The following is an 18,384-nucleotide window of genomic DNA, read 5'->3' on the forward strand; positions in this document are numbered from 1 at the left end:
ACATGTACATGTATGTAATTTTAATTTTCAGGATATCTTAGAACTGTATAAATTCAAAATGTTTGGAAATAAGATAATGAAACAAAAAGCAGCATCAAATGTTATTTTTTTTCACATACTAGTCACGGAGTAGTTCTCGCAATCTATTTCAGGCAAACATATTTATTTCATTAAATGTTCACACTGGAAACCATTATTTTCTGATCGTGAGGAATGATAGTAATTTCTCAATATGAGATGTAGTAGAAGAGCTCTCATGCCGTGACAAGGTCATGAACTGGTTCATTGCCTCTAGCCATGCTGCTTTCTCGAGATCAAGTCAGGTGGAAGAGAAAATAATCTAATGACTAATCAGTTCTGAAAAACTCCAAATTTGTTATTGTTATTGAATTGAATTTGGTAACTGTTATTAGTGTTAATGAATTCAGTAACTTTATGGTTAAAATTATAAAAATTTGGTAAGTTTGAGATATTTTCATTCTTGGCATTTTTCAACAAAATTTGGCATTCTCTAACAACTAATAGGCATTTGTTTGATTGAATCAAATGATGAATTTTCTCCATAAGGACAGTCAATTTTGGTTACTTCTTGGACACAACTTTTTTTTCCTTAGTATATTGGGGAACCTTAAGGGAAATTTAGAAAGTACACGTAACAACGGTAGAGCTCACACCGCTTTGTGGCACTCGCTATCAATTGATAGAGAAGGTGATTTTCAAAAATTCTACCTGTGGAAACAAAAATCTTTCTATGGGATAAAAAATGACAATGATTTAACCATAAGAGCCTACAAAATTCCTACAGAAATCCTTATACATATATCTCAAAGTTAACAAATTTGATAACTGTAGAGTAACTTTTTTGATAGGAGAGGACGAAAAGTCGGTTTGGCGAGAATTACTTGCTGCCAATGCTGACGAGAACTACTCCTTCATCAGTATGCAATTTTGTTTTCCATCTAAAATGATACACAGTAATTTTGATACTATTTAAATACATTAAAAGGGAGATGTAACTCACTTTATAAGGAATGGACAATACATCGTTTTTCATTAAAAGTGATCGTGAATGGGCCGCCAATATTTCATTCAAAGCTGTCGAAATATTTGTCCACCATATTTGTTTATGTTACGTCATATCCGGTATCTAATGATGTCTAGTACCCTGATCTTTTCAGGTTCCTGGACTTATCCGCTTTTTGAAATCAGAACTCCTCATGCAACTTACACATCTGACCCATATCTATCAATATTCCATCGATGTTGTCACAGTCCCACAAGATTGGCGAGATGTCCTTGTAGTACCTGTATTTAAAGAGGGAGAAAGACACATCCCAGCAAACTATTGACCCGCTTCTCTTACATCCATCTCCTGTAAAATATTAGAACACATAATTCAAAACACCATGAAGCATCTTGACAAGAATAAGATACTAACAGATACCCAACACGGCTCCAGGAAGAGAAGATCAACAGAAACTCAACTGATAGTAACTATACAGGAGATAGCTAAACATCTGTCAACAGGAGCCCAAGTGGACGTTATATATTACTTGATTTTGCCAAGGCTTTTGATAAAGTCCCGCATATCAGACTCCTTCACAATCTGATCTACTATGGCGTGAATACAAACATCATCTCATGATTCAAAGCCTACTTGAACAACAGAAACCAGAGTACTAGAGGGGGCAAAGTCAACACCAGCAGAAGTAATGTCAGGTGTGACACAGCGATAGGTACTAGGCCCTCTCTTATTCTTGGCGTATATTAATAACATGCCAGAGTCCTTAGACCACACTGAAACGAGATTATTTGCCGACGACTTCATCCTGTTCAGAATAATCTACAACCAAGCTAACAGCACATTAATATACAAAAAGATCTCACTGCCCTCGAGACATGGGAGGATAAATGGCAGATGAAGTTTAACCAATCAAAATGCACTGTCATCAGAATCAGTCCGAACAATACCAGACCCGTACTTCAGACGCACTACCAACTCCATGGTCACTCACTTGAAGTGGAGGACTCCAAAATAATATTTTGACAGATCATCAATCTGGATTCCATCAGAAGGATTCAACCGTGAATCAACTATTGATTATTTATTACGATATTATGAAAAATTTGGATAAGGGAAATGACGTTCGATTTATATTTTGTGATGTTTCCCAGGCGTTCGATCGAGTCTGGCATTCTGGTCTAATATATAAACTGCAAACATATGGCATAAAAATAACTTCTTTGGTTGGTTTCGAAGTTATTTATTCGATAGAAAGCAACGCGTATGCATGGATGGATAGCATTCAACTTGGAAATCTATCAATGCTGGTGTACCGCAGGGATCCATTTGAGGACCTTACCTATTTTCATTGTTTGTCAATGATATTATAGATGTTGTCTCTAATAAAATGAAGCTGTTTGCAGATGACACTTCATTATACTGTATCGTTGATAATCAAGAAATAGCTGCCGAATCACTTAACTCTGACCTTGATAGTTTATATACATGGTCTACGGATTGGGGAGTTACGTTTAATTCTAATAAGACAAAGTCCATGCTATTTACTAGGAGACTATATGATGATATTCCGACATTATACTTGAATGATGACGCCTTAGAAAATACACAGGTTCATAAACACCTCGGTTTGAATCTTAATTCGAAGGGTATATGGAGAGACCATATTAACGATATCTACTCGGAAGCCTGTGCTCAGTTGAACGTCTTGAGGATGCTCAAACACAGCCTTGATCGCGATTCTCTAGAGAAGCTTTATATCGGGTTCGTGAGACCCATTTTGGAATATGGTAATCTCGTATGGGATAATTGCACTAACCAAGAATCGGATCTAATTGAATCTGTGCAGCGCGAGGCTGCTAGGATAGTGACTGGCTTGCGAAGAGGCAAATCTAGATTAAAACTATAATGAACTGGGATGGGATTCACTCAAGGAAAGACGCAGAAAACAAAAACTTATATTTGTGTTTAAAGCCTTGAGTGGACTTCTTCCCAGTTACATATCTGAATATATTATATCGTGCATACATATCGAGGAAAACTATCCTAACAGAAACCCACGATTCTTCAATATTCCTAGATCCAATACTCAGTCATACAAGAACAATTTTTTCCCGAGTGCACTGGCTCTATGGAATGATTTGGACCATGATTTTCAAAACGTGCCGTCACTTTCATTATTTAAGAAAAAAAAACTTAATACAAATATAAAGAAACCTCCCAGTCACTAATCGGTGGGCCCTCGTAAACTAAACATTATTTTATGTCAATTTCGCAATGAAATTAGGAATCTAAACCATCATCTTTTTCGTTCACACTTGTCTGAGAGCTCGGAGTGTGCATGCGGTGAAAATATTGTGATAGTGTGTAAAATTACTGGTATTTTATATTTTATTTGTATCTTAAATTTGAATTTTGTTCGTATTTGATATTTATTTTCATAGATAATAAAAACCTATTTCAATTTATATGTGTGTTAATTTCAGATGGAAATTAACGTTTTGACCTAGACCTAAACGACGTAACGGACAGACATTTCGAACCTGGTATTTCTTTTCTATCAGTTTGAGATTTCGTATTTTCTCGGTTGGATTCGGTCTTTTCCATTCTATGCTTGCTTGAACTGCACACTTTATTCTGGCGGGTAATTAGTATTGTCCGTGGGGCACTCACCATTCAGTTTCCGACTTGACAACACCTATAAGAATTTGATAGAGGTCTTGGTTGGAAATAATATATCTTGGAAACTTTTCTAATCAGTAACTGTATTCAGCATGATGACTTAGTAAGGTTCGTTATATTTGCATGCTCAATTTATTGCCTACTTTTGTTAAAGAGTAATCAAGGGAACCAAGGTTATAGCGGTAATCAAAAGAATGTAATCCAGGGACAAAGACCAGACATGGAAAACAGACATACACAACAAAGAACATAAAGTAACTAAAATCATACATACAAAGTAACAAAATTAAATGAGCAACTCGGACTCCACTAAAAACTGGGAGCATGGACCAGGTGCACCGGTAGGGTAAGCGTCCTCTGCTTTTTTAGAAACACCCGCCGAGTTGCTCATAAAAAGTCAAGTCCGGGGTAGACAAACGAGGGAAGGAAAACTATGACCCGTTGAATAAATCAGTTTTCATGGTGCTGATGGATACACCATAACGATCCACGAGTTCATGATAACGGCCATAAAACTTCTGTAGTGATGACTTCAATCTTGTAGCAACATAACTCTGTTCCAGAAGCCTATTTGTTAGAGTTCTAGCGCGATACGAAAAGTCTGCGTTGTTTCGGCAAGCTCTGGCATAACGTATGAGTTGTGATATGAGCACTCTATACGCAGGAGCCGAAGGGATGTTGCCACAGATGAAAGGGAAGTTGACAATTCTGAATGAAAAGTCATCACGTTTGTCGTAAAGTTTGGTGAATAGTTTTCGTTTACCATCGATTTCTAAGTGTAGGTCAAGATATGAGGCTGACTTCACAGTGTCTGTAGTATCCTTTATCTCTTTTGGGTAGATGCGATGTATCAAATCCCCGAAATTAGGATTGTTTAAAGATGATACGTCATCTATATAGCGGAAACTGAGATTGAAGGATCTAGCCAAACGATATTCTTTCTTTCTGATCAGATCAGCTATAAAGTCAGCCTCATAAGAGTGAAGGAATAGGTCAGCAAGTAAAGGAGCACAATTTGTTCCCATTGGAATGCCGACCGTTTGCTGAAAAACACGTCCACCACATTGAACAAATATGTTGTCAATTAAAAATTCCAGCATTTTGTAAACATCTTCCTCTGTATATTTGGAAGATGATTTGGAATTATTTCTTACAAAGTATGAGGAATCTCTTCCAAGAACTATATATTTGTATCTAGGTGTACCATCTTTTTTGGAAAAACAACGATGTATAATGTTTTTAAGTCGGGATTTTAACTGAGTATGGGGAATAGAAGTATACAGTTTTGAAAAATCATAGGTTTTAATGCTATTATATTCAGATAATAGTCTTGAACTGATTGTATCCAAAAGATCTTTCGATTTTTTCAGGATCCACATTGAATTAATACCACTACGGGAGTAACAAGTGTTGTGGTAGGACTGTAGACCCTCTTTGACAGTTGTGAGTATAGAAGTTAAAAGTTTTGAAAGTGGTTTGGTGGTACATTTTGCAGATCCAGCTATGAAACGGTGTTTGTATGGATTCTTGTGAAGTTTAGGAATCCAGTACATAGACGGTAAATCACAATCATCGTCCTTGGTAGAGAGACCAAACGAGGATAGCACAGATTTCTACAATCTGTTCTTTGGAGAGAGTGGTAGCAGTGTAGATCTTATCACTGCTATTATTTTCTACGTCTACCTCTGATAATAAACATTGGATATAAAACGTTTTGCAGACAAAAACAATGTTGTTTTGGGATTTGTCTGCTGGTACGACAACATATTTGTCATGTATAGTAGACAATGTTTTTGCTACATCGGGGTCTTTGAAAACTGATGTAGTCTTGGCACTCATTGACCTACTTAAAACTTTCATTCGTTTCAAAATTAAAGACCTCACGGCCTTTAACCACTCTGACAGAGAATCAATGTCTTCATGTTCTCGTTTTATCCATTTTCTTGCATAGTCCTCGACGGCATCCATAAGAACTTTAAAGTTATAATTCCAATTTATGGAGCGTGGTTCACGGTACTTGGGACCTTTAGAAAGGATATTACGCAGAGATTCGTTTTCGATAATGGTTAAATCTCCCGTAACGACGTGACCAGAAGGACCATATTTGAATGGAGAGGTTTTGCAAGAACAGTCTGGTGGTTTAGCCTTGAAGTCCTCAATCTCGAGGTTTTGCAATAACCTTTTATAATTGAAAATTTTGGATGCGATGGGTGAAGTATAGGAATATGAAATAATTGGTATGGATTTGTCTTTGAAATATGGGGGAATTTTGTTGGTAACGTTTTTGTGATGGAGTATGTTAGCCAAATTAATTGCATCTATACCTTTGTTGACAAACGGTAGTGGAAGAAATGATCGTTTTTCTTCATCTTGAGTTTTCACACAAACTGGTTTAAAGAGTCTGTGGAAACCAATATCCAAAATGATGGCAACAAGTCTGTATAATGATGAGGTGGGGTCAGAAACAGGAGTGTCAAGACTTGTTTTGTAAAGGGAGTGTAGTAGAGTGAGAGGTATAGAATAAAGTTTGGTTCTAATGTGATGAAGTCCAAGAGGTTTTTGTATGAAAGGAAGGAGACCATCTACGGAGACATCATGTAACTTAGGTGACGTATAGTGGCGATGGCCATGACTCCTTTCCCGTCTTGGATTTTTGTCAAATAAATTCATCACATTTATGTTATTGTTATATTGGCTTGAAAGGTTTCCTATACTTTTGATGTTGTCATTTGTTAAAAATCCTTTAAATTAATATTTTTATCCGGTATGAAAGTTTCATGAATGTCGGTTTGCGGGTGAGAGAGAATGTCTAAATATTATAACCGTTTAAATAAAATAAAACATAATTTAGGAATAGTAACGTTTATTTTTCAAAAATTTAAATGACCATTTCTTAGCCAAACTTTTCATTAAAATAACAAAGCAGTAACGGTTGAACGCATACATGTACGAGGCGAGACATTTGCATGAGAGAATGATATGAAGATTTCAGGGAAGGCATATAAGGCTGAACTAAATAAAAGTTTCAGAGATTTTCAACATAAACTAGAATCTGATTTACAGGATTTGTCGAAAAAAGATTCTAAGAAATTTTGGAAAATTCTGAAACGATTAGATAAAGGGGGGTCTCAGAATGATGTAAATATCACAGTTGAACAGTTGTATGAATATTTTAAATCGCTAAATAAGAGCGATGACGCAGAGGAAGACAATATTGAAGATTTATTAGACAATACAGAGAATAACGATATTATTGATATTTTAGATAGGGAAATCTCAGAAGACGAAATTTTGTCAGCAGTGAAAAATTTATGCGATGGTAAAGTTCCCGGGGACGATGAAGTAGTTAATGAATATATAAAAAGCACGGTACATCAATTCCTGCCTATTTATATGAAACTTTTCAATCTGGTGCTTAATGCGGGGATTATTCCAAACTCTTGGTTAACAGGGATAATTAAACCATTATACAAAAACAAGGGAGACCCAAGCAATTTGGATAATTACCGTGCAATTTGTCTTACGTCAAATCTGGGAAAAGTGTTTACCTCTATTCTTAATTCGAGACTTAATAAATTGTCACATGAGATTGGGTTTATTATTGATGCCCAGGGTGGATTTTGAAAGGGTTATTCTGTTCAGGATAGTATGTTCGTCATTCATGCTTTAATTTCATTATATTTGAATTCGGGTAAAAAATTATTTTGTGCCTTCGTAGATTTTAGAAAGGCATTTGACACCGTGTGGAGGGTGGGACTTTGGCGAAAACTTGTAAAAAATAATATTGGTGGGAAAATGTTTAATGTTATATTGAATATGTACACTGATATTAAGTCTTGTGTTAAGAGTGGAAAATTAATAACTGAATTCTTTCCTTGTGAAATTGGTGTAAGGCAGGGAGAAAAGTTATCTCCTTTTCTCTTTGTCTTATACCTTAATGACTTGGAAGAATATTTGTCTGAAAACTCTGTGGATTGTTTAAAAATGTTGAGTGAAAAGGTTATGGACAACCTTAATATGTATATAAAGTTGTTTATTCTTTTATACGCCGACGATACTGTTATTTTTGCGGAGTCGGCACCAGAGTTACAAAAGGCACTTTCTGTCTTTGAAAAATATTGTACTGATTGGAAATTGAGTGTAAATGTAGCAAAAACAAAGGTTGTTATCTTCTCTAAAAGGAAATCACAACAACATGTTTCTTTTAAATTGTTTAATCAAAATATAGAAATAAAAGACTCCTATGTTTACTTGGGTCTTTTATTTAATTACAATGGAAATTTTGTCCAAGCGCGGAAAATATTGGTGGACCAAGCTCAGAAAGCTCTTTATGCACTATATAAAAAGATTCAAAATATTTCCATTCCGATTGATCTGCAATTAAAATTGTTTGATGTATTGGTTGTTCCTATTTTGACATATTCGGAAATTTGGGGGTTTGAAAATAAGGCTAATGTTGAAAAATTACATCTTCAGTTCTGCAAACGTATACTGGGTGTTAGATCATCTACACCAAACTTTAAGGTTTATGGGGAACTTGGGAGATTTCCACTTGAACTGCAGATCAAACTGAAAATGGTTGGATTTTGGCATAAATTAGCTTCTAGTGAAAATAAACTGTCTGGCAAATTATACAAATTATTATTCTACATGTGTGAACATGGTGAATATAATTTTTTTAAGTGGATTAACTATTTAAAATCTATATTTGATAACTGTGGACTCAGTGAAATATGGAATATCCAAGAGAATGTTTACGATAATCTTATGAAAATTAACGTTAAGCAGCGTCTTCAAGACCAGTTTATTCAAAAATGGTTTATTGATATGAACAACTCGTCTAGAGGTGAATATTATTCTAATTTTAAACATGAATTATCTTTTAAAATTAAAGTTGAGTTACCGGATAAATGTTTGTAGATTAAGGGTATGTAATATAAAGTTTCCCATTGAAACGGGGAGGTGGAGGAATATCCCAAGGGAAGATAGAATATGTAGAATTTGTGGAACTGGTCTTGGGGACGAATATCATTATTTTTGTGAGTGTAATAATAATGTAGTTTTAGACTTCAGAAGAAAGTTTATACCAATATATTATACGAGGTATCCAAGTAGAGAAAAAATGTATGGCATTATAAAATTTTGCAGTATAAAGGTATTAATAAATGTGTCGATATTCATGCAAAAACTGCAAAAGATGTTTAATTAGATATGCTATTTGTATGCAATAATATTGTGAAAATATTGTCTTGATAACTTTATGTGTGATATTTTGTGTTTATATGTATGTACTTTATATTTATATATACATTTATATACTCCTGTTACGCAGTACTCTGCGGCTGAGTTTTTTTTCTAATAAACAGTAAACAGGAAGATGTTCATTTTTTTCTTGCAATTTTGTTTTAAGGGTAAATAGACTATTAAATACGGGATTTAAATATCTTGAATTTATATTTCAAAGTGTATTTTTGTTACTACATGTTGATTAGCAGAGGTTTATAATAATTATTTTTGTTATACAGAATGAACACTTATGCTTGTGAAAGATATAGATGTATTTGATGATGTCTAGATGTCCTTAATTATCCGTGTCACTTGCACGATATGTGAGGTAGATCTTTTTGTATATATCTTATTGTTATTTTTTATGATTTGTGCGATTTTCAAAGTCACAAAAATTATAGATATTTGGTAATTTGCTGATCGCAAATGAGCCGTACAATACACAATACACGTATATTTGGTAATTTGCTGATCGCAAATGAGCCGTACAATACACAATACACGTATAGTTATCTTTATTTAAAAAAAAAATAATTTCCAGATATGTTTGTTAATTTACGGTTGCCTGAAGATAACCTAATAGTGTTGCTCAGGCGGAAAGCACCAACAATCAATGTTAATTTACGGAACATACCCGTTATATGTTTTAATAATATTTCTTGGCACATCGGATTAATTTGAACATATTGGTTAATTGACTTATTTATGCACAATCAGGTGATTTTGAGATGAAACGAATTTTTCATTTCCCGTAATTTTTACTTAATATTCGAACGTCATGTGAAGTGATTTTTGCATAAAGTATTATTTTTTTCATTGTATTTGCTTTATATGTTTGTTACAATGTTTAAAGCGTAAAATGTAAAATTGTAATTTGTGCTATAATATTTGTATTTTTATTACAGGGCATTTTTCCTCTTTCATACAGATAGTTTTGTTCAAAGTAAAGTATTGAACCTGAAACGACTTAATATCGAAGCCCCAAGATTTTAAGCGCTTCCACAATATTGAGAATTCTTACAGTTTCACTATTTTTATGTGTGTCCCTTTTATACCAGAGCGCATGCGGTATTACTAGATGATCTCAGGAACTATCCTGATCGATTCCCCATTCTTGATTTCCTTTTATGTGGATCGGATAATCTGTCTCCGGTGGAGAATGCACACATCGCAACTACTGTTTTACAATATATATCCGACACAAAACGATTTGATCAGATGTCCATTGATGTATAACCTATAATAATGCTAAGGGTTCGCCTTTCGTATTTATAATATACATGGTATTGTTTTTCCACATTCTTCCGGTTGCTGCTCCTCCAACCTTCATTAATGTAACTTAGAATAATCATATATTTCTTCAAAACAATGAATATAATATCAAACATCCAAACTTTATAAAATGATTTAAAAGTTCTAGATTTTATCATTTCGATAAACTACAATTATTGTTCATTTGTCCAGAAAAAATAAAATCCTGTTCAATAAAGCAATAATATCAAAAACTAAGGATGTATATAGGCATAGCCTGTTTTCCAATCCCTTTGATGTACTTTAAGTCAATAAAATATTTGAAATTGAAATTGAAAATTGGAGGACTCCAGCAAGCAGCAAGAAGTTAAACTAACAAGCTGCCTCACAAGCGACCAACATGTCGACTCTGTTGTAACAAAGGGTAACCGAATTCTATGATTCGTGAGAAGAAACTTGAAGGACTGCCCAAAAACAGTGCGGGAAAGACCCTGTGGTAGAATCTGGTACGGATGAATAATTCCAAGACAAGTAAAACTGACTGTAACGTTTATTACAAGAGTAAAAGCGAGCTCTCCGAATATACAACATGTTCAAGAGTAAAAGCGAGCTCTCCGAATATACAACATGTTCAAGAGTATAAGCGAGCTCTCTGAATAGCTCTCTGAATATACAACATGTTCAAATATATATAACATTCAATTATATAAGACACATCCATCAATCAATGTGAACCTGGACACAAACATTCCATGTGTCCAGTTTACCCGCCGATTTATTATTTGTGTACAAGTATTTCTCTGACCTCTAGGTATAATTGCATTTCTTTTGACTTGCTCACCACTTGTTACGCTCCCCGAACACACAACATGTTCAAATATACATACCATTCAATTATATAAGACACATCCATCAATCAATGTGAATTTACCCGTACATGTTTCCGTACATGCATATAATTCAATTTATAGTTAACATAGACAATATTAATTCTTAAAGTCATTATACATTCCTCCCTTTCTCAACAATAACAATTTAATCAATAATGTCTAAGTACTGTCCTATCATATTTCCTCCCTTTCTCAAAGAATTATCGTAGATAATTCAGCAAACAGGCCGGTAACCGTACTTGCATTGTGGTAGTACTCGCTAATTGTGTACAGTCAAGTTTATTTTGAAAAATCCGTCGCCAGAAACTAGGCACACATCAAATGAGAAAAGTTATATAAAGATGAGTACGAATCTGAGTGAAGTCCTCAGCAATTGCAGAACTACCAGCATTGGGACACTGTCTAATATTGGGTATGTCTGTCCAATTGATTGTTAATCACTGCAATTGTAAACATGAATTGTCAATGTCCGACACCGCATGAAGATGATAAATGAAGTTCCGATCCTATCGTTACTGGAACATCAAGTTCAATAATATAATAACAGATCAATGAGTTTATTTACAAATCATCCGCGCTCCAGCTCTCCTCTGCTCCATGATTATAAAATGTAAAAGTTCGATTATACAGCTATCAATTCACTAACACCGTCAACTGCGCTCCAGCTCTCCTCTGCTCCATGATTATATAATGTAAAAGTTCGATTATACAGCTATAAATTGTAAAAGTTCGGTTATACAGCTACAAATTTTAACAGTTCGGTTATACAGCTACAAATTCACTAACACCGTCAACTGCGCTCCAGCTCTCCTCTGTTCTATGATTATATAGTATCGTCAGTTTGTGTGAGTTTGCCATATTCGTCTCCCGTCTAATTGCCATCACTGCTAAGGGTTGTTAACCATTGTGTTGCGCCTCGAACGAAGGATATATCTTGGAGACTGTTTTCATGACCACTGTCTCTACTTTGTTTTCGTCTAAATCGCAGTATCGTCTATCACGTAACCCAGAGTCAGCATCTGTCGACACCGTTGGCACCAGTTTATACCCATTTTCAGCTGCTTCATGTTCGTCAGACTTGCCTCTGTTTTTTTCTGGCCAACCATGAGTGTCTGCAAAAACTAGCTTGTCGACAATAACAAAATATTCCAACCCCAATTAATATGGCAATTAACAATGAAATACCTGCATACCCCCAATTTGGAATTTGAAAACTAGTATCAATTGTTCGTAAATCTTTTAACTGATTGATTAAATTCGCCATTGGTATGGTTTCCATATGTTGCAATGTGTTAGGAAGCTCATCAATAGTAAAATTAGGCAAAGCTAAATGAAAAGGTTGCCATATTGTGAATTCAGACACATTTAAATTTCAATTAATCTTTTTAATGGTTGTGAACTTTGAAAACGGTCTTCACCCTTGTAATATGGTAAAAGTGTTAAAAATCACTAGTAGCAGAACAAGAAGTTTGTAACTTTACTAATCCAATAGGTGGATTTATTCTTGTGGTAGACCATTGGGAAGGATGACGACAAACTACAGAGAGTCTTAATCTTTTTTGTGTGGCTATTACCCAAAGACCTTCCCGTATGTGATCTGCCATAGGTAGAATCGAATTAGGATAAATGAGTGTTTGGCAACGTGTATTTAAGATATTTTTGTTTTTCATGAAAAGAGTAATAATGCATGTCTTACTTAAGTTTACTGGGTAGACTGGACTTTTAATGTTGCAAAATCCGACTAATGAATTGGAACATTGTTTTAATTCATCTGAAGTTAACAACACATATTGCTATTCTAGCCTTATAACTGCCAATGCATTACTTTCTAATTTATACTTCGCAATCAGTGATAATCTACCAATACGATTAGACATCATAGGAATAGGTAAATTGTGGGCCTGAAAAATTTCTAATTCTCCTTGATAATCAAGCAAAGGTAAAGAAAAAATAATTAAAATTTTATCATCTTGAATTAAAGTTGAACATGTTAGAGATTTATAATAATTCCACAAGTCCTTTTTGGGATCGGAAGATAATTGTAAAAATGAAGGTAAATGACCTTGAACGTCCAGTAACAGGTGTCTTAACTCCGAAGGTGTAATAAGTGAAGGTGATAAATGGCCTAAAGATAGCATGTTTAATTGAAGTTTCAAATTATCTAAATAGACTAAACCTTTTTCAATCATAAAATGAAGTTCTTTAACTAAATCCCGCAAATGAAAACTAAGTACCATGAAATTTTCTACACTTACAATATGTTTCTTTAAAAGTTCAGTATTGTTTTGCAGACGACCTATGAGACCCCTATATTTAGTGACCAATGAATTCAAAAGTTCCCTATTTTGGAAGACCTCATTTCTCGTAATATTTAAAATTGAGATACTTTCGGACACTACATGTGTAATCTTGTTTTGATTACGGGCCAAATTACCAATATTGCGCCGAATAGAACTCAAATCAGACTCAGAGACTGTACCAAATAGAAAACTTAAAGCTTTACCTATGATTGGAATAAGGCTTCTTTTCCTTCTATCCCCTAAGATGCTAAAATCAACGAAACTGTCTTGAATTAGTTGTTTAGTAGTATTTAATCTCGCAATTTCAACAGCAAGTGACGAATAAGCAGATAACACTTCCGCATACAAAGGATTGGTACGATCAACTGCTAAATTTAACATTTGACGAACTGCAATGGTACCCTGACCTAAATATATGGATAATGAATCTAGAAAGGACTGAAAAGGTTGTAAATCTATGACAAACGTAACTAGCCATTGTGACTTGCTCATGGTGACCGTATTAACCTTTTGGAAAACTACATTTTCATGAATCGTGACGCCTACCGCACCTCCAATGAGCAGGAAGACAACCAGATGGAACACCACCATCTCTACAATAAACAAAACCAATAACTAATAAAATTATACACACTAACCAATTAAAAGAACACGACTAAATATGCGCCAGACATAATAATTAAACCACTCCAAAAGTAAGACCATAATAACAAGGCGCAAACATGAAAGCGAGGGTGACGCCTAACTACAATTAAAATCACTAGTAATACAAAGAATACACGAATGGTAGGAAAAACCAATTTCTTTATTCGACAAATGTCACACTAGGATAGTGGAAAGAGTAATATTGAAACACATTACTCTCATTACGCCGGCGTCCGCAAAATGGCCCCGCGGTCAACAGCAGGAGGCGGTTGGCAGTATGGGACCTGTTGGCTCGACAAGTGTTTAACCGTACCGAAACACGCAAACACTCACGGATTTTGTGAATTGTTCTTGGGTGGTGGAGAGTCACCCAATGGCGAAGGGTCTCCTCGTACACTTCCCTGACGGCCAGTCTGTTCCGCCGAATGCCATGGTATGCCCGAAAAAATACCACGTGACTCCGAATAGCCACAGGCCGAAGGCAGTGCTCATCAACCAAATCAGTATCGAAAGATACACAGGCCGCGACCGCAATCTGTAATTCAAAATTACAATCTCGCACCCGACGCCTGTGCTCAGCCTTCGCCTGATCTGGATGACCCCCACGAGACATCATCCAAATGATACCTGTAATTTCCGGAGACAGAATACCCCTGAAAATAACACAAAGTTCGTGTAAGGGAATGAACACATTCAACACCCTGTTAAGCATCGTCGTCGATGTCGGCTGGCGGTGCAGCCAGGTCCACATTGCTTCCTTGTCCGCTAGGTAATGCGCGAGAGTCTCCCTTCGACCACACAGCCCATATCTTCTCTGCCATCGCCTCATCCGATCTTCCACCTCATCGATCTCTGTCTGGCTCACGTCCGGCAATCCTCTCCCGGGTTGAATAAGATATGCTGCCAATAGCGTCAACTTGACTGGATCACACGCATACAAGGATGGTGCCATCTGCATAAATGATACACGAACCCAATGTTATAACAACAGATAATTTCTAAAGCTTTGGCTAAATGCCAACGAGTTCAACTGAATTCGATCTGAACCACCATTTTCTAGTTAACTTTAAGGAACCATACTAATGATTTCAAAATGAATAAAAAAATAAACAATGAAAATGAATGATATGACTACAATGAAAACTTTTGTGAACATCTGAAATTGTTCACAGACAACTAATAAAAACTTTAACTGTGCACAATAAAATTGACAACAGAACTACAAGATCAATATGACAATGAATTAAACGCACTGCAAAGCAATCTTTTGCAAGACATCTAAAGTCAATTTTAACGTCTCATTCCCTTTTGAGGATTTAGGATGACGACGTTTCTTACGTGATGGAAGTATATGTTTTGGAGTAACAGCATCCACTGACATCTCTTCTCCACTGCTTGAAGGCCTGGTTGATCCCGTTGAACCGACCTTCGACGAAACGGATTCTGAAATGTACTTATCAGAGTGTGATGAAGAAAAAGGAGAAGAATATTCACCAGATGAAGTTGTAGTACTTACTTCCGTATCGGTATCTATATCAGTCTCAGAAGGAGATTTCTGCTTAATTTTGATACCTTTTACGAATGGAGTTGAAAAACGCTTAGCTAATGGGGTGTCATCTTCAGACGACGAAGTGGATTCCTCTTTAACAACCCGTTTGTGCCTCTTTGGTTTAATTAATTGAGCCAAGGGAATATTATCATCTGACGTAGTCGCGTCGTTATTTGGTAGATCTGAACTTCCTGAGTCTGACTCACCTTGACTATCCATTTCTGACGTCTCTGGAGGTACTATATACCTAGCTTTACGTAATTTTCTTCCTGTGACTTTTGGTTTTTCCCATTCCAACGGTGCTAATCTTAAATGTTCAGCATGAGCTTTAGTAGTACTGTTATCTAACTGATTCTTAATAATAAAAGTAAAAGGACCTCTCTTTTCAATAATCCGAAAATACGGCCGCCAATTGCCTTGTAACTTAGTTGTTTTGCGATGATTTTTGTAATACACGGGATCGCCAATTTGAAATGCCACGACCTTAGCCCCTTTGTTGGCATTTTCCGCCTGTTTCCTTTTAGATTTTTTCATGATCTTGTAAGTTTCCAGAAAAGTACGATGTTGATTTTGGAGGATAATTTTATGAAACTCTTCACCCTCATATTTTCGACGAGGTTTTAACAAATTATCTAAAGGAAGAACACAATCCCTATTAAATAAAGCAAAAAATGGAGATTGTCTAAAAGACTCATTGACATTGAAACGAATGGCTGCCAAAGCATGGTTTAAATGTAAATCCCAAGAGTGCACATCGTCTGCAATTAATTTAGATAAGATATCATGTAATGTTCTATGAAAACGCTCTATTTTGGCATTACTTTGAGGATGGTAAAAACTGGTTTTAACATGTTCTATTCGTATTTCCTTAAGAGTCTCTTTCATCGTACTATTACAATTTTCAAGACCATTATCAGTTGTTATTTGCAAAGGACAACCATACCTGTTGATAATATGCTCAACCAACAGCTCAATGACATTATCAGCATTCTTAGACTTTACTGCAAAGGCTTCAGGATAACCACTGTATAAATCAATAAAACCAATGACGTACCTGTTTCCGGTAAGAGTAGTCGGATAAGGTCCACTGAGGTCTAGGCCAATACAAGCAAATGAATAAGGTGGTATGCCAGTCTGCTGTACTGGTGGTTTGATTTTCTTCAAATTTCTAGTCTGACATGATACACAAGTAGAAATATAATTCAGTGCATCAAACATTCCGTCCGAACCTGGATGACCCATGTTATCGTGAAACGCCTTGAAAACAATTTCATGCATGTGTGAAGGAACGTACAAGCGCATTGTCGGGGCTGTGTCATTATTTGACAAAAATATAAACGACCATCTTCAGCTACAATAAACTTATTTTGAACGCTATTCTTTGCTTTGCCAGTTAACAGATCGTCTCTCAATTTAACAATGGTCTGATCTTTCGCTTGTTCAGCTTTCAAATCTATTGTATCCAACTCGTCAGAACGATTATTATCAAGACTAAAATCTAGATTTTGCGTATCACATGTGGCTCAAAATGATTAGAATTCTAAGTATTGACTTGAAAAGCATGATCACTTATATCGAGTTCCTGATAATTCTCATTACTATCAACAGCAGCCCTGTCTGCGGGCAACCGTGAAAGAAAATCCGCCACTAAATTGTTTTTGCCTGCAATATATTCAATTGTACAATTGTAACTAGAAATAAAAGTAGCCCAGAGCTGAATGCGCTTGTTTTGAATGGGTGAGTCAAAAATATAACGCAACGGTTGATGGTCTGTTCGAATAACAAATCTTGCCCCATGCAAATAATGATCCAATTTTTGTAAAGCATAAAATATACTGAAACTTTCTTTTTCAATGGTACTGTATCTAACCTGGGATTCATTTAATTTGTGTGATAAAAAATATATGGGTTTCTCAAGCATTTGTCCATTTGGCATCTCGACTAATTGAGATAAAACTGCCCCTACACAATATTTGCTTGCGTCAGTTGTGAGTATAAAATCTTTTTACAAATCTGGGTGATTTAACAATGTGAAGGATGCTTTCTGCTTAGCCTCTTCATCTAATTCAACTGCCCAATACGCAGATCTGGCGTCAAGAGAAGACATATACACTGCATTTCCTAACAGCGAGAGAATATCGTCTATCAAAGGCAACGGCCAACTCTTAGTCTTTGTAATTTTGATCAATTTCCGAAAATCACAACAAATTCTCAAAGTCCCATCTTTTTTCTTTACAACTACTAAAGGAAAAGCCCACGGTGAATCAGATTCTTTGATTACATTTGCGTCAAGCATTTTATCAATACACTCATCTACTTCATGACGATAATGCAATGGCACCCTGTACGGACGGAACCGAATTGGTGGGTGATCCCCAGTATCAATGGACATTTTCAAAGTCTTAGTCCTACCTAAATCCCTATCAGTTTGTGCGAACACATCCTCATTAGCTATAATCAACTCATTAATTTGATCCCTAAATTCATGTGGTACCTGGACATGATTTTCTAATTCAGATTTGCTAACCGCATTGATTTCAATATTTATATCCGGCTCGCCCCGTGATACAAAATTCGACATGTCCGTTTCCGATATAGTTTCATCGGAAATTGGATGAGCGTAACCCAAAAAACACCCACGCCTAAGATGTACCGTTTGATTTGTATTGTTCGCAATCATGAGTGGAAAACGTCTACTTTGACGCATTTGAACTAAACTATTCCCTAACATAATACCCGGATGAGAAGCAAGAAACCCTG

At 35.7% G+C, this 18,384-nt stretch overlaps 1 protein-coding gene across 5 annotated transcripts in view; it reads right to left on the bottom strand.

The window, feature by feature from the left end:
* Positions 1 to 1,169, bottom strand: part of LOC148616265 (uncharacterized) — a 36,348-nt gene extending 35,179 nt beyond the window's left edge. For all 5 annotated transcript variants that reach the window (XM_088583147.1, XM_088583149.1, XM_088583146.1 and 2 more), the window contains exon 1: positions 1,022 to 1,169. The gene's annotated coding sequence lies outside the window, so the exon portion shown is untranslated. The remainder of the gene's footprint in view (positions 1 to 1,021) is intronic.
* Positions 1,170 to 18,384: the final 17,215 nt, after the last annotated feature.

The sequence above is a fragment of the Perna viridis genome, chromosome 5 (assembly GCF_037379345.1).
Source record: "Perna viridis isolate PV_CMFRI_1.1 ecotype Kerala chromosome 5, ASM3737934v1, whole genome shotgun sequence".
Lineage (NCBI taxonomy): Eukaryota > Metazoa > Mollusca > Bivalvia > Mytilida > Mytilidae > Perna > Perna viridis.